This window comes from Uloborus diversus, chromosome 8 (assembly GCF_026930045.1).
Source record: "Uloborus diversus isolate 005 chromosome 8, Udiv.v.3.1, whole genome shotgun sequence".
Taxonomy (NCBI): Eukaryota; Metazoa; Arthropoda; class Arachnida; order Araneae; family Uloboridae; genus Uloborus; species Uloborus diversus.
This window is the reverse complement of record NC_072738.1, coordinates 125,855,977-125,878,078: the sequence shown is the minus strand read 5'-3', so window position 1 is coordinate 125,878,078 and position 22,102 is coordinate 125,855,977.

The following is a 22,102-nucleotide window of genomic DNA, read 5'->3' as shown; positions in this document are numbered from 1 at the left end:
GCAGAGGGTGGCGGGAGGAAAATAAAATGATAGCACATCAAAACAATCAAGTAAAAGCAATAAGCAATCGTGATTGCTCAAAAAGAAAAAAAAGAAGAAGAAGAATATTTTTTAATACTAAGTACGACTCCAACGCCAAAGAAAGTTTTTAATCAACTAATTTGCATAAAAATTATAGGTAACCTTTTTTTCGTTTATTTGATTGTATTATGGATGGAGGGTAATGGCGCTGAAACTTTGCATAGACCATTTAAATGTGACAAAAGTCACATACTTAGTTGCGTGGGGTGCTCCAGTCACTTCATACGTGTGTAATGGTGTGACTACTGTATATCGTCGGCTCAGAGCAACAGTATCTCTTAGTGTTATTTCTGGGATTAGATAGCTTACTGTTGCTCTGAGGCGACGATATGAGGCTTTACACGTAAATTTCCATTTCCCACGCATTTTGGTAGCAAAACCACGTTTCATTACCTATCCCGAATTTTTCAAAAGACAGCACATTTCGGTCTTCATATCCTGTCTTACTTGAGGCAAATTACCTGGGCGTTCATAACCATCATTTCACAGGTTGCTTTCCATCAATGTCTTTCTTTGAATTGGTATCATATATTCATCAGAACACGTGATCGCCTTTACCCTTCATCGATCGCCGTGCTGAATTTCAGTACATTGAAGTAGGCGTAACAAAGCACTGCAAAACAAAAATAAACATAAGTATGAACGTCCAGCTAAATATACATTTTTAGTAAGTAAAATTGTAGATGTAAAAAGCAAATGAACGTTTGAGAACAATAGTGTAGTTACATTCAAGTAAAATGTAGAATCTTTATTTTTATCTTTACTAATAATAATAAAGCTGAAAGTTTCGTTGTCTGGATGTCGGGATGTCTGGATGTCTGTTACGCGCAAAGGGCCTAGACCGCTCGACCGATTTTCATGAAATTCGGTACAGAATTAGTTCGTAGCATAGGAGTGATCACCTCGAAGCGATTTTTCGAAAATTCGATTTTGTTCTTTTTCTATTCCAATTTTAAGAACATTTTACCGAGCAAATTATCATAACGTGGACGAGTAAATTACCAAATTATCATAACGTGAAACCGTAACATGAGCGAGCAAATGAACATAGCGAATTGGCGAGAAATTCAACATTCATTATTCGTAAATATACATGCGAACCAAATGCCCTTTTAATTTTCTACAACGGGCAAAGCCGTGCGGGTACCGCGCTAGTTGATGCTAAAGCTGAAAGTCTGTATGCCTGGATGTCTGTTACACGCATATCGCCTAGCTCGTTCGGCTGATTTTCATGAAATTTGGCAAAGTTAGTTCGCAACATGGACGAGTAAACTATTATATCATGGACGAGCAAATTACCATAACATGGACGAACAAATTAACATAGCCTATTGGCAATAAATTCATCATCAATTATTTGTAAACATACAGGTGAACCAAATGACCTTTTAATATTCTACTACGGGCAAAGCCGTGAAAGTACCGCTAATTTTATAACAAAACACTTGAAAACTCGTTTGAAACAAAAACGTAAATTTACAAAAAGTTTACTTCTGACAATGACGAGTTAGCTATCCCATTTAAACTTAACTAGCGATGGTTAAGCCATGAACTCTAAGACCTGTCTGGCATTTCCCTTTTAGATCACGGTCGGTTTCCCTTCAATAAAAATAGCAAAGAAACGATGAGTAACTTCAAAAGCAAATTAGGAATATTCCCCCAGGTAGTTAATAATATTCCCTCATACAGTTGAGGTTTTGGATCTTTAGAATTTTGAAAGGAAATGCCTTATTCATTTTCTCGATGACTATGACTTCTTTATTTTTCGCAAATCTTAAACTTATTAGGATTAAAACTGGCATTTTATGCTAAGAGAATTTAGAAGTATAGACAGAGATCCCAACTGCTACGAAAAAATCGTAGTTTCTACGAACTATAAGACTTGAACTACGACGCTTCGAAAATGTGTCCAAAACCTACGAATTTCTTTTTTTTTTTTTTTACTTTTCTTCATAATCACAGGAAATTTTTCAGTCATTACAGATAATATCTATATTATAATCATTTAGATAATATTGCGTTTCTAACAAAATTCGAAACGACTATTTAAAAATAAGTAAAATAATGTTGCCACAAGCAATGAACAAAAACCTTAATACCGATTATTTGCATTTTTTCCAAAGCAAAGTGTTATAGAGTAAGAGCCCATGGGTGCCAGACATACGTCATAGTATAAAGGCCCAAAATTTTACTGCGTAAGCGCACTGGAGCAGGTATGAAGGGTTCGCTATTAGTTAAGCTGACTCGCGCTGGCTTTGGCGGGCAAGAGGTAGCAAAGGCGCGAAAAAATGGTGAACAAAAACATCATAGTATAACGCGTGATTTTTTAATATTTTATTAGGGATACTATTACGAGTTAAACCTTACAAAGCCAGACACTTAGCACGCTGGCTTTGCGCAGCCAGACACTTCAAAGCAGGGGAAAAATGGTGCACAAAAACATCATAGTATAAAGCGTGATTTTTCTATATTTTGTAAGGGGTGCTATTAGGAGTTACGCCTTACAATGCCAGACACTTCGCACGCTGGCCTTGCGCAGCCAGACACTTCAAAGTTGGGAAAAATCGTGTCCAAAAACATCATAGTATAAAGCGTGATTTTTTTATATTTTGTAAGGGGTGCTACTAAGAGTTACGCCTTACAATGCCAGACACTTCGCACGCTGGCCTTGCGCAGCCAGACACTTCAAAGTTGGGAAAAATCGTGTCCAAAAACATCATAGTATAAAGCGTGATTTTTTTATATTTTGTAAGGGGTGCTACTAGGAGTTATGCCTTACAATGCCAGACACTTCGCACGCTGGCCTTGCGCAGCCAGAGACTTCAAAGTTGGGAAAAATCGTGTCCAAAAACATCATAGTATAAAGCGTGATTTTTTTATATTTTGTAAGGGGTGCTACTAGGAGTTACGCCTTACAATGCCAGACACTTCGCACGCTGGCCTTGCGCAGCCAGACACTTCAAAGTTGGGAAAAATCGTGTCCAAAAACATCATAGTATAAAGCGTGATTTTTTTATATTTTGTAAGGGGTGCTACTAGGAGTTACGCCTTACAATGCCAGACACTTCGCACGCTGGCCTTGCGCAGCCAGACACTTCAAAGTTGGGAAAAATCGTATCCAAAAACATCATAGTATAAAGCGTGATTTTTTTATATTTTGTAAGGGGTGCTACTAGGAGTTACGCCTTACAATGTCAGACACTTCGCACGCTGGCCTTGCGCAGCCAGACACTTCAAAGTTGGGAAAAAAGTGAGCAACTTTATGTATTTTTATGAAATGTGATAATAACACCTTTTATTTCTTGGCACTAATACATTACATATTTAATCCTGTTCTAACTTGCAGGAAGAGTGCAATTACTGAGTATCTTTTTTAGTTGTATAGGTACGGCTTCTGCCGTACAGGGTCGTTCCTCAATTTGTCGCACTTTTATTTAGACCTACATAGACTCTTTATCACATTTACGAGGAGCTACTCAGACATGAAAAATCGTATTACTGGTCAACCTTTTCGTCAGTGGCGGATACAAGGGGGGGGGGGTCATGGGGGTCATGACCCGCCCCCCCCAAACCCATGACAGTTTTGAATGTTTGCTTGAAAAAATAAAAAAAATTAATCGAAATAAAAAATTTCGAATTCAATTTTTTTCGGCAGAACAATGAAGGAAAGTGGATACAAAGAGTGGGGGGGGGGGGTCATGACGGTCGCCACCCTTTCCCTTAATCTGCGACAATATTTTGCAATCATTACAAGGTTCATTGAATTTGAGTAGTGAAAATGACTGCTTGAAAAAAAAACCAGAACGAAACTATAAATAAAATTTTTGAATTCCTTTTTTTTTTGGCATCATATGTCATTTTTATATTAATATATAGCTGCACTTGAGACAGTTTTTCTATGGCGCTGTTCATCAGGCGCCGAAAAATGAAAAGTAACAAAGAAGTGTCTGCCACCCGATCGCTATGATAGTTATTGTAAAACTGCAGGCAATTAATTGATAAAACATTTGAGTGTGTAAATATTTTTATGTAAAGTATCTGTAAATTATTATTCCTTTCTGTTGTGATCTTTAGACAGTTTCGTTTTTGTTCGTGCTGAGTTATTTGTAAATGTGCTGTAAATAGTTAATTCAAAAAGTTTAAATCAGTGTTTTGGATTTTGTGGTCGTGCAAGAAATGTAAAATTTTAGTTTCGTGTTTGCGCGAAACTTCCCGTAAGTTATCCCCTTTTATTAGACGGAAACTGTGCAGAAAAAAGCCGCTTTTTGTAAGAAAAGGACTTCCTATGACAAAACCAATGAAGCTTCGGGTGACAAAATATTGTTGTCTTTTTTTGCAAAGTTAAAAAAAAAAACTTCTGTATCAGACTCTGAGACTGCGACGTCTTCGTCCACCTCCGATTTTTCTGCAACTGAAAAGAATCAATCGGTGTCAAAGGTTCCTTCCAATTGCTGTGACGTCCTGCCTAGATTTCGATTCGATATTGAGTAATTGAATCTAATTCGCTGCAACGTTTCTTTTTTTTTTTTGCTTTTTTTTTTTTTGCTCTTGCTAACGGTAGCACTTGCTTTTTTTTTTACTTTTTTAAACTTAGGAATGCTTTCTCTTTTGAATCATCCCTCCCCCACCGGACGTTTCGCTGTATCATTTTACGTTACATATTTGCGTAATTAATTTAATTAAAATATTGAGGGTTTTTTTTTTTTTTTGGCAAACGCTACTTTTTGCACCTACGGGAAACAAGGAGGGTTTTTTTTGCGCTATTTAATTAAATGAATTAAGCTCCTAATAGCACTATTTACGAAATATAAAAAAATCACGCTTTATACTATGATGTTTTTGGACACCATTTATTTTAAGTGTCTGGCTGCGCAAGGCCAGCGTGCGAAGTGTCTGGCATTGTAAGGCCTAGTAGCACCCCTTACAAAATATAAAAAAATCACGCTTTATACTATGATGTTTTTGGACACGATTTTTCCCAACTTTGAAGTGTCTGGCTGCGCAAGGCCAGCGTGCGAAGTGTCTGGCATTGTAAGACGTAACTCCTAGTAGCACCCCTTACAAAATATAAAAAAATCACGCTTTATACTATGATGTTTTTGGACACGATTTTTCCCAACTTTGAAGTGTCTGGCTGCGCAAGGCCAGCGTGCGAAGTGTCTGGCATTGTAAGACGTAACTCCTAGTAGCACCCCTTACAAAATATAAAAAAATCACGCTTTATACTATGATGTTTTTGTGCACCATTTTTTCCTGCTTTGAAGTGTCTGGCTGCGCAAAGCCAGCGTGCTAAGTGTCTGGCTTTGTAAGGTTTAACTCGTAATAGTACCCCTAATAAAATATTAAAAAATCACGCGTTATACTATGATGTTTTTGTTCACCATTTTTTCGCGCCTTTGCTACCTCTTGCCCGCCAAAGCCAGCGCGAGTCAACTTAACTAATAGCGAAGCCTTCATACCTGCTCCAGTGCGCTTATGCAGAAAAATTTTGGGCCTTTATACTATTACGTATGTCTGGCTATCATGGGCTCTTGGACTATTACCCTTCCGGGAGAGAGGAAAAAATTTTTTCTGGCGAGCATGCCGCATGTAAAAGATGGGACGCGCACTCTTTTGACCCCAGTAAAAAAATGAAAAACATTAAAAAAAAAAAAAAACTAATTACATTCACATGGCTCGATGCGTAATAGCTTTCTGCATTCAGTGCACAAAAAACTGAAAATCGCATTTCTTGGAATTACGTCAATCCGACTCTTAGGTACAGAATTTAAAACGTAAATTATACATTGCGTATGTTGCATTCGTAATTAAATGTGCCGTTTTATCTCCTCCCCCACCCCGCATAAAACTCTGCATAAAAACTAATTTAGTTTTTCAAAAGTTGGCAGCTCTGAGTGAAGACAGAAAAAAAAAAGAAGTTATTTTAAAATTATGTATTTTTTCAAAAAAGGGACGTTTGTAGTAATCGATCAAGTTTTTCCAGATTTTTATGCTACAGAATTACACAACTATACATAGCTAGAGAAAAGAAAAATGAATTATTTTGCACATTTTCAACTGTATTAACAGTTCTCATTATTTCTTTTATTGTTAATTTTTTTTAAAAGAAGTTCAAAGCAATAAATTTATACTGCTGCTTTTGTATTAAATGAATAGACTGAAAAAAACTTTTTGAAGATTCAGATGGTATCGAAATTTGACGATGCAAATTTTTGAATATTGTCGTCCGAAGTAAAATAAATACCCCAGAGAGAATACATGTATGCTTATGAAGCGGTTGTACTTTCATTTATACCGATTATTATTTGACAGTTGACGCTCTTTACTTTACTACTCTTCCAATGTATATGTTATCTTTGCACTCATTTCATCACATTATTTATTTTTTCGAAAATTTGACTGATAATCTTGAGCTCCGATGACGGAACTATTAAAAGACTCTAATGGGGTCGCTTCCAATATTTTAAAAGTATTTTTTTCTGAAAGAACATGCTTAAAAACATAGGATCTAACCATTTTTTAAATAATTTTTTAAGTTTAATATTTTTTAAAAATTACTTAAATCGGTGATCTTTCATTGATTACATTTCCTGCCGATGACATCACAAATGATGAAATGCCATTCAGTGTTGCCATTCACGGTTCAAAATATTTAATTCGCATCTTTACTCACTTGTATTGGCAACGATATGGTTGATAGCAAGCGTAGAGCGCAATTTTAATTCGCTTCTTGATTATCATAACGTGGAAACGCAGTAGAAGGATGCGCCATAGAGCATCATTTGTGGCGTCATCTAGACCACGCCTTGTTTGAAAAATCGGACATTTTAAAAAATCAATTAAAAAATAACTGTTGGGAAAATGAAAGAATTTTCTGGGTCTATGTTTTTTTTTTTTTTTGCTTATTCTATCAATTTCAGTGATTAAAAGTACTACTGTTGACTGAAGGAAACAACCCCATTGTTAAAACAGAGGGAAAGAAAACAGGCTTACTTTGCCGAGATCGTACTGTGGTTGTTCTTGGCTTTGAGTTAATGTAAGAGTTCCTCAACTTTTTTCTTCAAGCCGAAATGAATTCGTTTAAGGTCAGACATTTAGTTATCAGAACTTTTTATATTAATGTTTTGTAACTTTTCTAACTTCGATAATATTATCCGCATGTAGTAACCGCATGTTTCAAATAGGTATTCATGGCTATAAATGCGTAGCTGAAACGCTATGAATTTTTTTTAATGTGATGAAACCCAATAGGCTTAATTGGGAGATTCTCCTGAAAAAGATTGAATCTTACGCTACAAAACTGCGCGAAGTCTTGATACAATCAAGAGTGGATCTAACTTTTAGTTTTGGAGGGGGCTACGTCATGAATGTAATACGCGGGTACAAATGGGAAGACCTGGTAAGGCAAATTTTCCCCAAACCGCAGCTTTACCCTGCTTCTGGTCGTTGAGAAAGGGAGATAAATCCCCGATCCCTCTGAATCCTCGTTTTATATTAATCAAAATTATTTAAGAGGGATGCTCAAAAATATTCGCGGGTTAAATGGTTTGAAAAGATTTAAAAAAATGTCATGAAACATAAACAGAGTAAAATCAATCGAAAAATAATTCAGATTTTCAAGTAAAATAAAAATATTATTTAAAATAATATTCTCAAATGGCGTTCCGTCGAGTAGGAAAGTACCGTAACGGCGCAGCGTACCGTCCTTCCCACACCCCTGGTAAATGTGAGTGTAGTTCCTTATAACGTAAACGACTTTTGAAGTAGTGCTGAAAAGGTGAGGGAAGAAGTATCTCAAGTTGAGAAAATGAACAATTTTATCTCTTAGCAAACATATACTGCATGTAGCTTATTTGCAGAAATTTGGTTATTGCGGTTTTTTTTTTAACTCTTGTGATTCTAGTTTTGAACATATCGTCACGCCAGAGCAACATTAAGACATCTAATCTCACAAATAACACTAATAAGATGTCCTACTGTTACTCTGCGGTGACGATATACTATTGTTACAAATCCTGTAAATAGTAACTATTGTAGGAACGTAACCTGTAAATAGTTTCCCGTAATGAATATACAACCCCTTTTCATATGGCTAAAGTATACGACCCCTATTTCCTTTTTGTTCATTGATAAAATTTGATAACGGTCTACTACTTTGCAGAAGCGTGTGGAATATTTGAGAAATTTCTTTTCGGTGTCTATATAAGCTGTTAGCGATGGATAAACAGGGGAGTTTCGATTGATATTTCGAACTGAGAGCATTTTGCTCTGTTTATAGCGAGGCATTTCGCTGTGTTGTTTTCGTATTTGGAAGTAAATACGTGTGTAAACGTTGAGTTTACGGTGTTGTGTGATAATTGCTTAATTGCTGATGAATAATTTAGCAGTTGTTGAAGATCTTTCCTGTACATAGTGTAAATAAATTTCCTGTGTTTTTATCAAGAACTGTGTTTTCATTTCAAGAAAGTGGAAGTCGCACCGAATCCGTTACAATTTGGCGCCCAACGTGGGGCTTCTTCTGGACTTTCTTGGAGTAAGTGTGACTTTGGACATTTTTTCATAAAGACTGTTTGAATTTATAGACTTTGTTTTTATGGTGATTACTCGCGCAATGGATGACCAATTAAAACAACTTCTGGAAGCAATTAATGCTGTGAAAAGCGACTTGACTGAAAGTTTGGCGGCTAATCAAGAACAATTAAAAAATGATATGGCGGCTAATCAAGAACAATTAAAAAACGATATGGCGGCTAATCAAGAACAATTAAAAAACGATATGGCGGCTAATCAAGAACAATTAAAAAATAATATGGCGGCTAATCAAGAACAATTAAAAAGTGATCTGACTGCAAGTATGTTGGCAAATCAAGACCAGTTAAAAAGCGATTTAACTGTGCTGAAAATGGACTTAACGTCTAACCAAGAAGAAATTTAAAACGACCTTATTTCGGTAAAGACTGTGATGGAAAATAAATTTAATGACATAGAGCGTCGAGTTGATGCTATTGAAGAAAAATTTGATACTGTTGAAAGCCGATTCAACGCTGTAGAAAATAAATTTGAAGAAGAAGATAGAAGATTTCATCTATTTAAAGAAGAGATCTTTAAGGACGTGGAAAGGAGATTGGCGACCGCGGAAAGCAGTTCTGTACTGTTTGGCGCTCCCACATCGGTTGCTCGACCGTCCATTAAACTTGCCACATTTGATGGCAAAACTGCGTGGCAGGTTTACAAAACTCAATTCATGATAGTGGCGGAAGCGAACGGATGGGACTCTGCTACCAAGGCCTGCCATCTTGCAGCATCCCTGAGAGGTGACGCAGCGGACATTCTCCAGACCCTTCCGGACAGCCAGCGCCTGGATTTCGCCGCCCTCACATCTGCGTTGGAGCTTCGCTTCGGTGAGAAGTGCCAGAAAGATTTCAGCCGACTCCAGTTGAAGTCCCGTTTCCAGAAAACCGGGGAAACCCTGCAAGAGCTAGCGGCGGACGTCGAGAGACTGTCTCATCTTGCTTTTTGCGACTGTCCTGCGGATGTTCGAGACAACCTGGCACTGAACTACTACATCGACGGGGTTCGAGATCCGGAAATCCAGAAAGCTCTACGGATGGCGGATGTCAAAGACCTGAGTTCTGCTGTTGTGTTTGCGATGAAGTTGGAGGCCGCCCAGCAAGCAACCCGCAAGGATCGCCATTCAATCCGCGGCGTGAAAACTGATGAGCCTGATCCGGTTTCGTCACGCTTTGCTGAACTGGAAAAGCAAATAAAAGAAATTGCAGGAATCCTCAAAAGGACTTCGGCTCCCAAGTACCAAAATGGACAATCACTTAAGTGCTGGAAATGTGGCGGCGAGGGTCACTTACGAAGAAACTATGAAGCTCGCCAAGAAACCAGAGGGAAGAGCACCTCTCCCTCCCAGGTCCAGGAAAACTAAGCCATGGCAATCTCGCGGGGCGGAGGTCGCCAAATTGGAATGAGCCCCATCTTAAAGTTTTCCAGATTTCATCGACGAGTGGCGGCAGTAATGGACTGTTTGTTTACGCATACGTAAACGGGGTTTCCCTGCGAACTGATTATTGACACTGGAGCCAATGTTACAATCATTAGAACAGATGTGGCTCGTCAATTTGGACTCAACATTCTATGGACGCCGCCCTGCGTTACCCTCCAAACTGTGACAGGTGACAAGATCGAGATTGAAGGTAAAGTAAACTTAGAAATTGTGTTTGGAAATGCCACTTACCATCATACGGCATTCGTTGCTGCTATCACAGACCCCTTCATTCTCGGATTGGACTTTTTAAAGAAGTATGACTTCAACCTCGACTTCAAGACAAATGAGCTGCACTCGATGAGAGAAGACATAGCCGTTTTCCCCCGCAGAAAGTGATGTAAAATCCGCTCATCAAATAATAGCCCAAACAGATTTATCGATTCCCTCAAGGTCAGAATCATTAATACCTGGCTCCATTGAAGAAAGCAATAGTTTTCGATTTGGACTCATTGAATACCCCAACTTAAGCAATAGCCCAAAAGGAGTGCTGGTAGCATCTACGCTGGTGGACCTTTCTAAAGATGTAATTCCTGTGCGAGTCGTCAACGTGAGTGAAAGGCCAAGGAATATCCGGAAAGGTGAAGTGCTGGCAACTTGTACTCCAGTAAACTGCATCATTAGAAGAATCAATTCCCACGAGACTGTGTCTTCTGAGTCCTTGACATCGAAGTTAATTGGGAGTGCACCCTTATCGAAAGATCAAAGAACTGCTGCGGAACAATTGGTGGAGGACTTCAAGCATCTGTTTTCATCTACATCGGAGGATGTTGGCCGTACGAATTTAACGCAGCATAGGATCTACACTGGAGAACACCCCCCCTATTAAACAGCATCCAAGACGACTACCGTTCGACAAGAAGGAAGAGGTTGAGACCCTCCTGAAAGAGATGAAGGAGAATGATGTAATCGAACCCTCATCCAGTCCTTGGGCCTCTCCCATCGTCTTGGTCCGAAAGAAAGATGGCTCCACCAGATTTTGTGTCGATTACCGACGGCTGAATGAAATGACCAAGAAAGACAGCTACCCTCTTCCACGGATAGACGACACCTTGGACACTCTTTCCGGACACAAGTGGTTTTCGACCCTGGACTTGAAGAGCGGCTACTGGCAGGTTGAAATACACCCTGACGACCGAGAGAAGACAACGTTTACAACTGGACGAGGCTTGTGGCAGTTTAAAGTGATGCCCTTCGGCCTCTGCAATGCACCAGCTACGTTCGAGCGTCTTATGGAGACAGTGTTAAGAGGACTTTCCTTCGAATCCTGTCTGGTCTATTTAGACGATATCATCATCGTGGGACGCAGTTTCGAAGAACATCTGGCAAATCTTAGGAAGGTGCTGCAAAAGCTTAAGGAAGCCAATCTGAAGTTAAGCCCGTCCAAATGTAATTTGTTCCGCCGGGAAGTGAACTACCCTGGTCACATCATCTCTTCTGAAGGTGTACAAACCGATCCAGAAAAGGTATCTGCTGTCAAGAGATGGAGTCGTCCCGAAAACATCCATCAGCTGCGAAGTTTCCTGGGGCTCTGCACGTACTACAGGAAGTTTGTAAAGGGTTTTTCCAACATCGCACGACCTTTGCATAAGCTGACGGAGAGCAAGCAAAAGTTTGAATGGTCCAAAGAATGCGAAGATGCATTTCTACGACTGAAGGAGGCTTTAACTTCAACGCCTATCCTCGCCTATCCTCAGCCTGAAAAATCCTTTATTCTGGACACGGATGCGAGCAACGAGGGCATCGGAGCTGTTTTATCCCAAGAAATTGACGGAAATGAACATGTCATCGCTTACTGGAGCAAATGCTTATCAAAGTCGGAGCGAAATTACTGCGTCACCAGAAAGGAGTTACTGGCCATAGTGAAAGCTGTAGAACACTTCCATCATTACCTCTATGGCCGAAAATTTCTGCTTCGGACAGATCATGCCTCATTAACTTGGCTTTTGAACTTTAAAAATCCGGAAGGCCAGATAGCCAGATGGATACAGCGGCTCCAGGAATATGACATGGAAATCAAGCATCGAAAAGGGTTATCTCACGGTAATGCTGACGCTTTATCAAGGAGACCCTGTCCTGAGAACTGCCACTATTGTTCCCGAATCGAGAAACAGTATGGAACGACTAGCCCTACCGCCTATCAGGTGACAGTGACTCCAACATCATCAGAACCTGATCCATGGAGTGATGACCAAGTTCGAAAAGATCAACTTGAAGACCCCGACATAAAACCAATTTTGGAGTTCATGGAAAGTGACAGTCGACGCCCTAGCTGGCAGGACGTTTCCATCTTCAGTCCTGCAACAAAAAGATACTGGGCTTTATGGAACTCACTCCATTTACGGAACGGCGTGCTACACCGGAAATGGGAATCTGACGACGGCAAAATATCTAGGTGGCAGTTACTACTTCCCCGATCAAGGATTTCAGATGTTCTGAAAGAAATACATAGTAGTGCGACTGGAGGACATTTTGGTGTCTTGAAAACCCTCAATAAAGTTCGGGAGCGCTTCTTCTGGAGCAAGGCGAAGGATGACGTGGAGAAGTGGTGCCATTCTTGTGACGCCTGTGCTGCTCGTAAAGGACCGAAGAAAAGAAGCAGAGGGAAGCTACATCCGTACAACGTTGGAGCTCCTTTCGAACGAATTGGGATCGACATCCTGGGTCCTCTACCAAGAACTGCTGATGGGAACAAATACATTCTTGTTTCCATCGACTATTTCACCAAATGGCCCGAAGCGTATCCCATTCCAGATCAAGAAGCTACCACCGTAGCAGAGACTCTAGTCCAACATTAGATCTCGAGATACGGAACACCTTTGCAGATTCATTCCGATCAAGGGAGGAATTTCATCTCTGCTTTGTTTAAGGGCCTATGTCAAATTTTCGGAATTGAGAAAACTAGGACAACACCACTACACCCACAATCGGACGGCATGGTGGAGAGATTTAACCGCACAATCCTGAATAATCTCTCACTTGTGGTCTCCAGAAATCAACAGGATTGGGACAAGAAGCTACCTTTGTTCCTGCTGGCCTATCGCAGTGCTGTCCACGAGACTACCGGATATGCCCCATCTCAGATGCTCTTCGGACGAGAGCTTCGGCTACCTTGTGATTTCGTCTTCGGTCGTCCTCCGGATGCGCCTGCATCGCCTGAGGAGTACATCCAGGATCTCCAGGCCCGGTTGGAAGACGTTCATAACTTCGCACGAGAGCGAATCAACATCGCGGCGGAGAAGATGAAGACCCGATACGAAGGCGACAAAGTTTGGTTATGGAATCCCGTCCGACGGAAAGGTCTGTCACCCAAATTGCAGTCGCATTGGGATGGACCCTACAAAGTCCTTAACCGACTAAATGACGTCGTAGTGAGGATCCAAAAATCACCTAATGTAAAACCTAGGGTTGTACATTATGATCGGTTAGCCCCATACTATGGCCATAGTTCATGAGTATTACGTAAACAACCATGGTTGATAACATAAAAGTTGTAGATAATTTTTGCTTTTAATGTTTAGTAATATTTCTTGTTATTATTGTGTTTTCTGTATCTGTTAGTTATTAATTAATGTGTATATTTGTAAACTTGTGATAGAAGTTTGGCACCCTTTCTGGGGATTGTACTGCCCGGGACGTGCAGTTCTTGGGAAGGGGGCAATGTTACAAATCCTGTAAATAGTAATTATTGTAGGAACGTAACCTGTAAATAGTTTCCCGTAATGAATATACAACCCCTTTTCATATGGCTAAAGTATACGACCCCTATTTCCTTTTTGTTCATTGATAAAAATTGATAACGGTCTACTACTTTGCAGAAGCGTGTGGAATATTTGAGAAATTTCTTTTCGGTGTCTATATAAGCCGTTAGCGATGGATAAACAGGGGAGTTTCGATTGAGGATTTCGAACTGAGAGTGTGTATTTGCTCTGTTTATAGCGAGGCATTTCGCTGTGTTGTTTTCGTATTTGGAAGTAAATACGTGTGTAAACGTTTGAGTTTACGGTGTTGTGTGATAATTGCTTAATTGCTGATGAATAATTTAGCAGTTGTTGAAGATCTTTCCTGTACATAGTGTAAATAAATTTCCTATGTTTTTATCAAGAACTGTGTTTTCATTTCAAGAAAGTGGAAGTCGCACCGAATCCGTCACACTATTGTACATGTGCATCGCCACTACCATCTACATATACTCGCACATACATAAACCTGTTTCCTGTGCATAATGCTGACAGGTGATTCATACAAACAAAATTCATGTGATTAACAAAAAAATATAAATGTAGAGCTACACAGAGTGTGATAAATAAGTGTGAAGAGGGCAATGTCAAAAGTCATTTAACTGTCCAACAAGTGGTTATTGTTACAACAATCTGGATTCCTTTTAATTTTGATTTTAGATAACACAATTTGTATCACCTGTCAGTTCTACAGAATTGTATTGTCAGCAAAGCGACCTTATGATATAAATTTTTTAAAACCATTTATTGTCTACGCCAATAAGTCATCGTGAATTACTTGAAAAGCTTTTAAGTTCCCGGATGTGATAAAATCTTTGAGTCCTTTTCTTCTTTTTTTTAGCCAGAACTTCAAGACAATTACTGTCATTCCCTTACTTTTGCCATTGTGTGGTCGCCATTTTGTTTGCCATTACTTCATTTCCCACGGCGACTTTTCTTGATTTAGTTCCTGATATGTCAAATGATACTTAAGAATTCGCTGCATTACTGCAAAATGTATTTGTGTTGCTTTTCGGAATGTGTGATATTTCAAGTTCTTATTTCAGGAAGAACAAGACATTGTCGCACTTTTTGCAGTGTAATGTTCTGGGGCATTAAATATTATGTGTTGTAACAGATAACGAACGGGGCAGTGTTGGTTATGAATTAAAAACGTTTTTATTACATTTCAGCAGTAAAATAACAACTCAAATAGATGTTCGAGTTTCTCTGGCATTGTTTTTCTTCCGAAAAAAATATACTATTCTTTTTGTTAGTTGTGCTTTTGAAAAACTATCATTTTTCAGAATCTGCTACACTTAAAATTTAGATGGTTTATTAGATTTTAGCCTCGTTTATTTTTTAAGCTTCACAGTGACATTCATTTTTTCAACAACTCATTACATGTCAAATATGTCTCTTCGATTTTTAAGTCATTTTGTCCCTTTTTTCGTTGTTTTAGATTGTGCAAGGGTTTCGAAACTTTCCCGATTCGCTTTACCCTCTGAAATATTAGAATTCTTTTACGGCACCCTAGTCTGTCTATATTACATATGAACATATTGAAGCCACAGACCCTTCCTGCTACCCTCATTTCTCCCCGTGGCCCCCCGGGTACTGCGGCACCCACTTTAGGAACCCGAGCATGGAAATAACATCACGTTGAAAAGTTGTTTGATTCACGATGCTGAAAAATTATATGGTTTCAACTTGCGAGTTACTGCTGCTTACCTCTCGCCTAGGGCATGGAAATAGTGCATAATTGTTATCAAATGCCGACGTACAAATCTCTGGGTCCCAGGAATAAAATTATTTGCGCACCACAAGAGAGTTGACAAGTTTATGACCGTTAACGTGCATGGTTTAAATCACAGTACAAAATATCCCCCCCTTTTTTTAGATGATAGAAAATTGTTAACAGCCTGAAACGTTTTTTCGACGTTGCTGTGGTTGTTGACCCTTTCCTCTTGTCTAGCCGCAGGCCAGCTAGATCAGGTACATGAGCCCAAAAGTCTACAAGAAATCGTACACCAAGAGAGGACTGGAACAGATGTCCTCTCTGTCAAGTCCTGCACAACGTAGAAGATGATCCGGAGATGCCTGCACTAATTTAAATTTAGTTCAAATCTTATAAATATTTTGACCTAAGAGTGAAAGGAAAGGCACTTGATTTGCCCATTTGCAAGCCTACTGATTGTTGTTTGGACGACTTAATACGCCTTGATGGAAAGGGCACCACCTGGGAATTGCCTATTGTACCAGGGGTGAGTCTGAGGAGTTTCTCATAGTTCTTGGTTCAAAGTTCTCATTTTAGAACAAATTTCTAAAAGGTCAAAGTTTTTCTCGACGACAAATTTTCAATAACAGCTTCCTTTTTTAGACGTACATTACATTAGCAAAATACCATGTAATAAATACAGTATTGTATTCAACTTTATGATTAGACCTGGGTTCATCAAGAAATCATGTAGTTGTGTGAGTCTATTCTAGCAACTAGTATATGATCAGCATATAGATTTGCGTCATTGCGGCAGCATATAACATTGAAAAAAAAAAAAAAAAAAATGAGGAAAACATTTTTTTTTCTAAAAAAACAGAAGAAAAAGAAAAATTAAGGGACTACTAACAAGTTAGGAATTTTGGGCACTCGTCTCGAATGCCCTCCCGTAAATCAGTCCCTGACTAGTTTTTTCTCTTACAATATAAATTTTATACTACTGTAGAACAAAGTTCCTTTAAAATCCGATTTCCGAGAAACATTTTTGTCCTTAATTTTAACAGTTTAAGATGTATGATTTTAAAATTAGGAAAAAAACAAACAAACATTTCACTGATGCCGAATTAATGCTCATTTTCAAAGAGAAGTAGAATAAAATAGTAATTCTTTGCCCTTTCTGTTTGCTTAAAACAAATCGAAAGTTATTTCGTTAACGTTTGAATAGGTTAAATGATGAGCTCACTAACTTTAGAGATTCTAAACTACTATGTTTAAAAAACTGTACTTCGCGGAAAAACCTTATATCAAATTCCTAAACGTTAAGAATTATTTTAGAAGTCATTTATCCACCCAAACAAAAACATCCCATTGAAAGTAAATTATGCAATATTTTTTGATACAGTAGTATAACGCTTTCTAAAACAAAATTTCTTGAATGTAGTTCAAATATTAATCAAAGTAAAGTAAAAGAAAGAGAAAAAAAACCTATCTTTATGTAGCGTTTTACGATGCGATCCTAAATATAAGTTGATCTAATATGCAATTGATAGCAATCAATCTTGTAAAATGAAAATACTCGGCATCAAAATTTAGAAAAAATTATTTTTCTCATTATTATTTAAAGTTATATTTGGTGTTGAAAAGTTTCTACATGTATGAAAATAAGTCACCATCTTCAATATAAAGGAACTACATTTGTTTTACACATTACAAACTAGAATATTTCCTCTTCATTCAGTTAACTGACAGAAAAAGATTTTATGAGTTCATCCGAAAGTAAAGCGAAAAAATTTGAAAGAAAACACTCCCGTGTAGTACGGAACTTTTAAGAAAAAAGACAGTTATGCTTTGCATTGTCATAGCAACGATCTTAACATAAGAGAATGCATAAAAGTCGAAGTAGCAATTAGGCAGGAAGCCAGACGACGGGAACGAAATGTTATTTTAGTTTCGAAAAAAAAAATCATTTTTAACTCTATTGAATACAATAGCTCTAACTAGAATTTATTTTCGAACATTACGTACATTTACCAGTTTAAAAGATATCGTCTGAAAACTTTTCAAACTATTCGAATTTTTTGTCTAGTTCAGCATTTATCTCGCTATAATTAAGGAAGGATGTAGACTATTTACGGCCTTTGTCCACCTATAATGTGAATTGATGATCGATTTTCCTCACAATATAGAATTTAAAACTGTAACTAAATCTAACAATAGAGTTTTGTTTTTCTAGTGAAAAGGTCAATTTATTGCTGAAACAGTACAAACTTGATACAATAATTTCATCTAGAACTGAACGAGCATACTTTTATAAAAGCAACATACATTCATTTATGTATATATAGATATAGTTGATTGGAATCTGATAAGTTTTTTAGCTTTTAATAATGTGCGTTTCAGTTAATTTGGAGTTACAGAATGACTGACAGAGATATACCACTGCTATTAGAAAATCTACAGATAGATTTTCATTTCAGGCATTTTTGTCGATCGCTAACTTTGGTGTCGAAAATAAGATGTCGCTTTTAGTGTCAGTATCGAGATATTGGCGATATTTAACGAGATTCCCTTTGAACCAATGCTAAACATTTTCGTCATTTCAGTTAGGAATCTCTAAAACTATCTTTTTTGCACCGACTCGCAACAAGAAACTCACTCAAGGAACTTTTACATTGTATTTACACGTTTTTTTTAAAGTTTTTGTAGCTTCAATTTCAGATTTCAGAGGAAAACTAGAACATAAAATTTCTTCAAATAAAAAATAGCTATTAAGTTTCCGCAGACTTTTGGGGGACAGCACACTCATGTTTAGGAAATGTTTATTAAGACTCTTAAACATTAAAACTACGAAAATAACTTTTCTGGGTCAGAAAGGACAATATTTAAGTACTCCTGTAGTTTTCAATTATTCCAAGAAAATGACTTCACAAACGAGGAAAAGTGTGACTCAAGTCATTTCAATCCAAACTTTCTCAGAAAAATATGCATATTTCAACACTTAAATTTATGACAGAAAGTTAAATAATGATAAGAAATTCTCTACCTTACTTGAGCCGGACTTTTCCTCGTTTGTGGAGTCATTTTCTTGGATTAATTGAAACCGGCAGGAATATTTAAATGTTGTCCTTTCTGCCCCAGAAAAGTTATTTTGTCCTTTTGAGTGCTTAATGAAAAGTGCTTAGCATTAAAAAAAAAAAAAAAAAAAAAACTGTTATTTTTTTACATTTCCCTGATCACTCCCTTTCCCTATTGTGAAAGTTAATTTAAAATGCAATTTTGAATGCATTTGTTCTATGTCTTATGAACAATTCATTCAAATCATCAGCTGTAGTGATACTTTATGATTCCTTTTTTACTTTCTTCTATATCTAATATATAGAAGAAAGTATTGGATTCGTGCAAATTTTCGAATTTCGAATTTTGACGGATTCGAACATTTTGAGGTGAGCTGAGTCCATCTCGTGCTTGCTATTCCTTAGGAAGTAACTGGCAGAATCAAACAAAATTTGGTCCATATGTTGCCATTAACAGGAACAGGTGCTGATTCAATTTTGGTGTCAATAACACAAACGGGGGTTGAGCTATAGAACGTTTTTTGTCGTCAATTGTGACCGCTGTATCTCAAGAAATAATGAATGGAATGAAAGAAAAATTTACCGGCAAGTAGCCCTTAGTGGTTATAATAGCTGATTTTATTTTGGTGTCAACAGCTGAAAAGGGGGTAGCGCAATTGCCCGTTCTTTTTTTCCGTTGTGAGTGCCCTATCTCAAGAAGAAATGCTACGTTCTGGTTGAAATTTGGAATATATGTGAATCCATATGTAAATAGGTTTTGGTTCAATTTTGACGCCAATCGCTCCAAGAGATGTTGATTTTTTTTTTTTTTTTTTGCGAATAAAAATAGCTTTATTAATGCAACAATAACAAAGATAAATCGTAATAGATTATTGTCTGCGTATTTCTCGTGATTTTAGTTGTATGAACATAGACTAATAATAAGAGTAGACCGAGCTTTCCCAGACTTGTTGATGAAAAAATTGGTTCATGGATACATCATGTGACTGGTAGAAGACTTGGCGAAAACGTTGGCAGCATGGTTGCTAGATGGCAACATTATCCATAGTTTGGCACTCGACATGTATTTTAAGTAATGTGTTTTCATTATAACTTTTTTCCAGGTGCAGAGATTGAACTGTTTTTCTTTTAGTTATGAATTATTTTGACATTAGTAATTAGTTTTTGATCACAGTTTTCAGTAACTTTTTTTCATTTGGAACTGCTACGCCAGCGTTGGTGTGAACGTAATGGAGTAAACGTTTTGCGTTAACGCAAAAATATACTAATCGGAATCTTAAATTGAAATTGTAGGTAAAATTCTTACCGTTTGCCGATTCTATTTGGGCGCTTGCACCTTTAATTGCTTAGAGAGTTATTGAAATTAACTAAAGAAAATGCACAATACTATCTAAACGAAAAACTCACTATATTAACAAAATATTTACAAATTAGAATAACAAATTTACAAATCGGACTCCATAAATATTCCGCGTTCCATCAATTCTATTCATTTTATTTCTCGCGGGCGTTGATCGTCTGCTACGATCAACGCCCGCTGTTGCTAGGTTATCCACTAGTCACATGGTTTGGTTCATGAGCAGCAAAGGGTTGCGATAGCTCGGTCTATTCTTATTATTAGTCTATGGTATGGAAATAATCGGAAATATTATCTCAATGATTTAAAATTTTTAACTGTTGCCATCTTATGTTTGTTAACAAATAAAATATTTGTTATTAATTCAAGCAAGGCTTTTAAAATAACTTTCAATTTTCGCTCTTTGATTTGCTTTTGCAATAAGTCAGACATTGGGATGGTCGTCAAGTTTTTGCATGTAATTTTGTTTTTGTTGGGAATATTGCTTCCTCGTCAAGCATGGGGAGGAATCAGAAAAAAAAGAAAGAAAAATATAGAAGAAAGTTTCGAGATGGCCACAACATACTAGTTAATTATTTGTCTCAACTGTACTAAATTTTGAGAAAAACGTTTTTCTTATTAGCATAACAAATGGTAATTTGTTTCTCACTATTTTGCTTTATACTTGGCAATATGATATTTAGAAATTATATACTGCCCTGAAAATTTGCAGAGACTTAAGCATAATAAATTGAAACATATTTTCAGATATTTACATAATTATAAATACAAAGAATTTTGAAAATAAAATCAGATTTAGTAAATTTTATTGTAGATTTCAAACCAAAGAGTTAATAAAGAGCAAACATAAACCTCTGCTGCTCAAGAGAAAATGATATATGTTAAATTGGAATATTTTGTATACTTAGTATCGTCTCTCGATAAGAAATTACGACTAGCTATACATTAAAAAATAATAAGAATACACACAATACAAAAGAAACACGAACAAAAAAAGGGTTTGTCTAAAAATAACACGCAAGAGACCGAATTACTTGAAGATGAAGGACTTCTACACAATTAGAGAAAGTATATCACGCACTGTTAACAGTACTATCGACCTGCGTGATTTCAGAAAGAGTATTTTCAACTGTAGGAAAGTTGAGCACTAAAATTAGTTCCAGGCTTAGAGATAATTCAATAGATGCACTATGTTTTTTACTTACTATTATTAATTTTTTCTTATGACATTTGTTCCTTCATTTTATATTTGTTCACAATACGTTTTCATAAATAATACAATTTTTGTACAAAATTATGAAACGTGGCAACGAAACGAAGTGTTTTGAAGCATTTTTTGAGAAATTTGAAATACCGGTATTAATACCGGCATACCGGTACCACGTTTTAAAAATACCGAATACCGGTATTGAATTTTTGGTCTGGTACTGCATTCCCTATTTAAGAGTTAATAAAAATTAATAATTCACTAAAAAAACGTTTTGTGCGTTTAAGATTTTATTGCTAGCGTGATGATAATTTGTTTGTACTTGTAACACTCAAAGAATGCACCTATTGTTAGATTGTCTAGATCAAACATAAAATGATTTTTATTTTTAGTTAACGATGTTATGTCTTATATGACGTAGCAATTATAGTGACACATCTGCTAACAACATTAAATTTTGGGTTGCCCAAACTTGTTTCGATTCAACTGTTAATCACACTAGCTTGTGTTTCTCTAATTTTGCATGTTGTCTGAAATATCATCAGTTTGGATTTTGAAAGAGGAGAAAATTTTGTCGATTTGCTATGCCGCATTCGCGTAAAATCAAAACTCATCCGCGTAAAATAAAGTAAATGCGTCAAATCTTAACTTCTTAAAATAAACCGCGTACAATGAAATCCGCGTAAAATAATCCTGCATAAAATGAGGGTCTACTGTACTCTTCAAAATCGTGTTTGAAGCATTCTTTAAAGTTCCATTTGAAACAATCTTTAACGCAAGGGTTCTCAACATTTTAGGGTCTGTGCCCATATTAAGCACTGATACGAGTCTACGCTATATATGTGAATGAAAGCTACACTAAAAGACTCTTTTAAAAAGATGATAGTGTTGAAAAC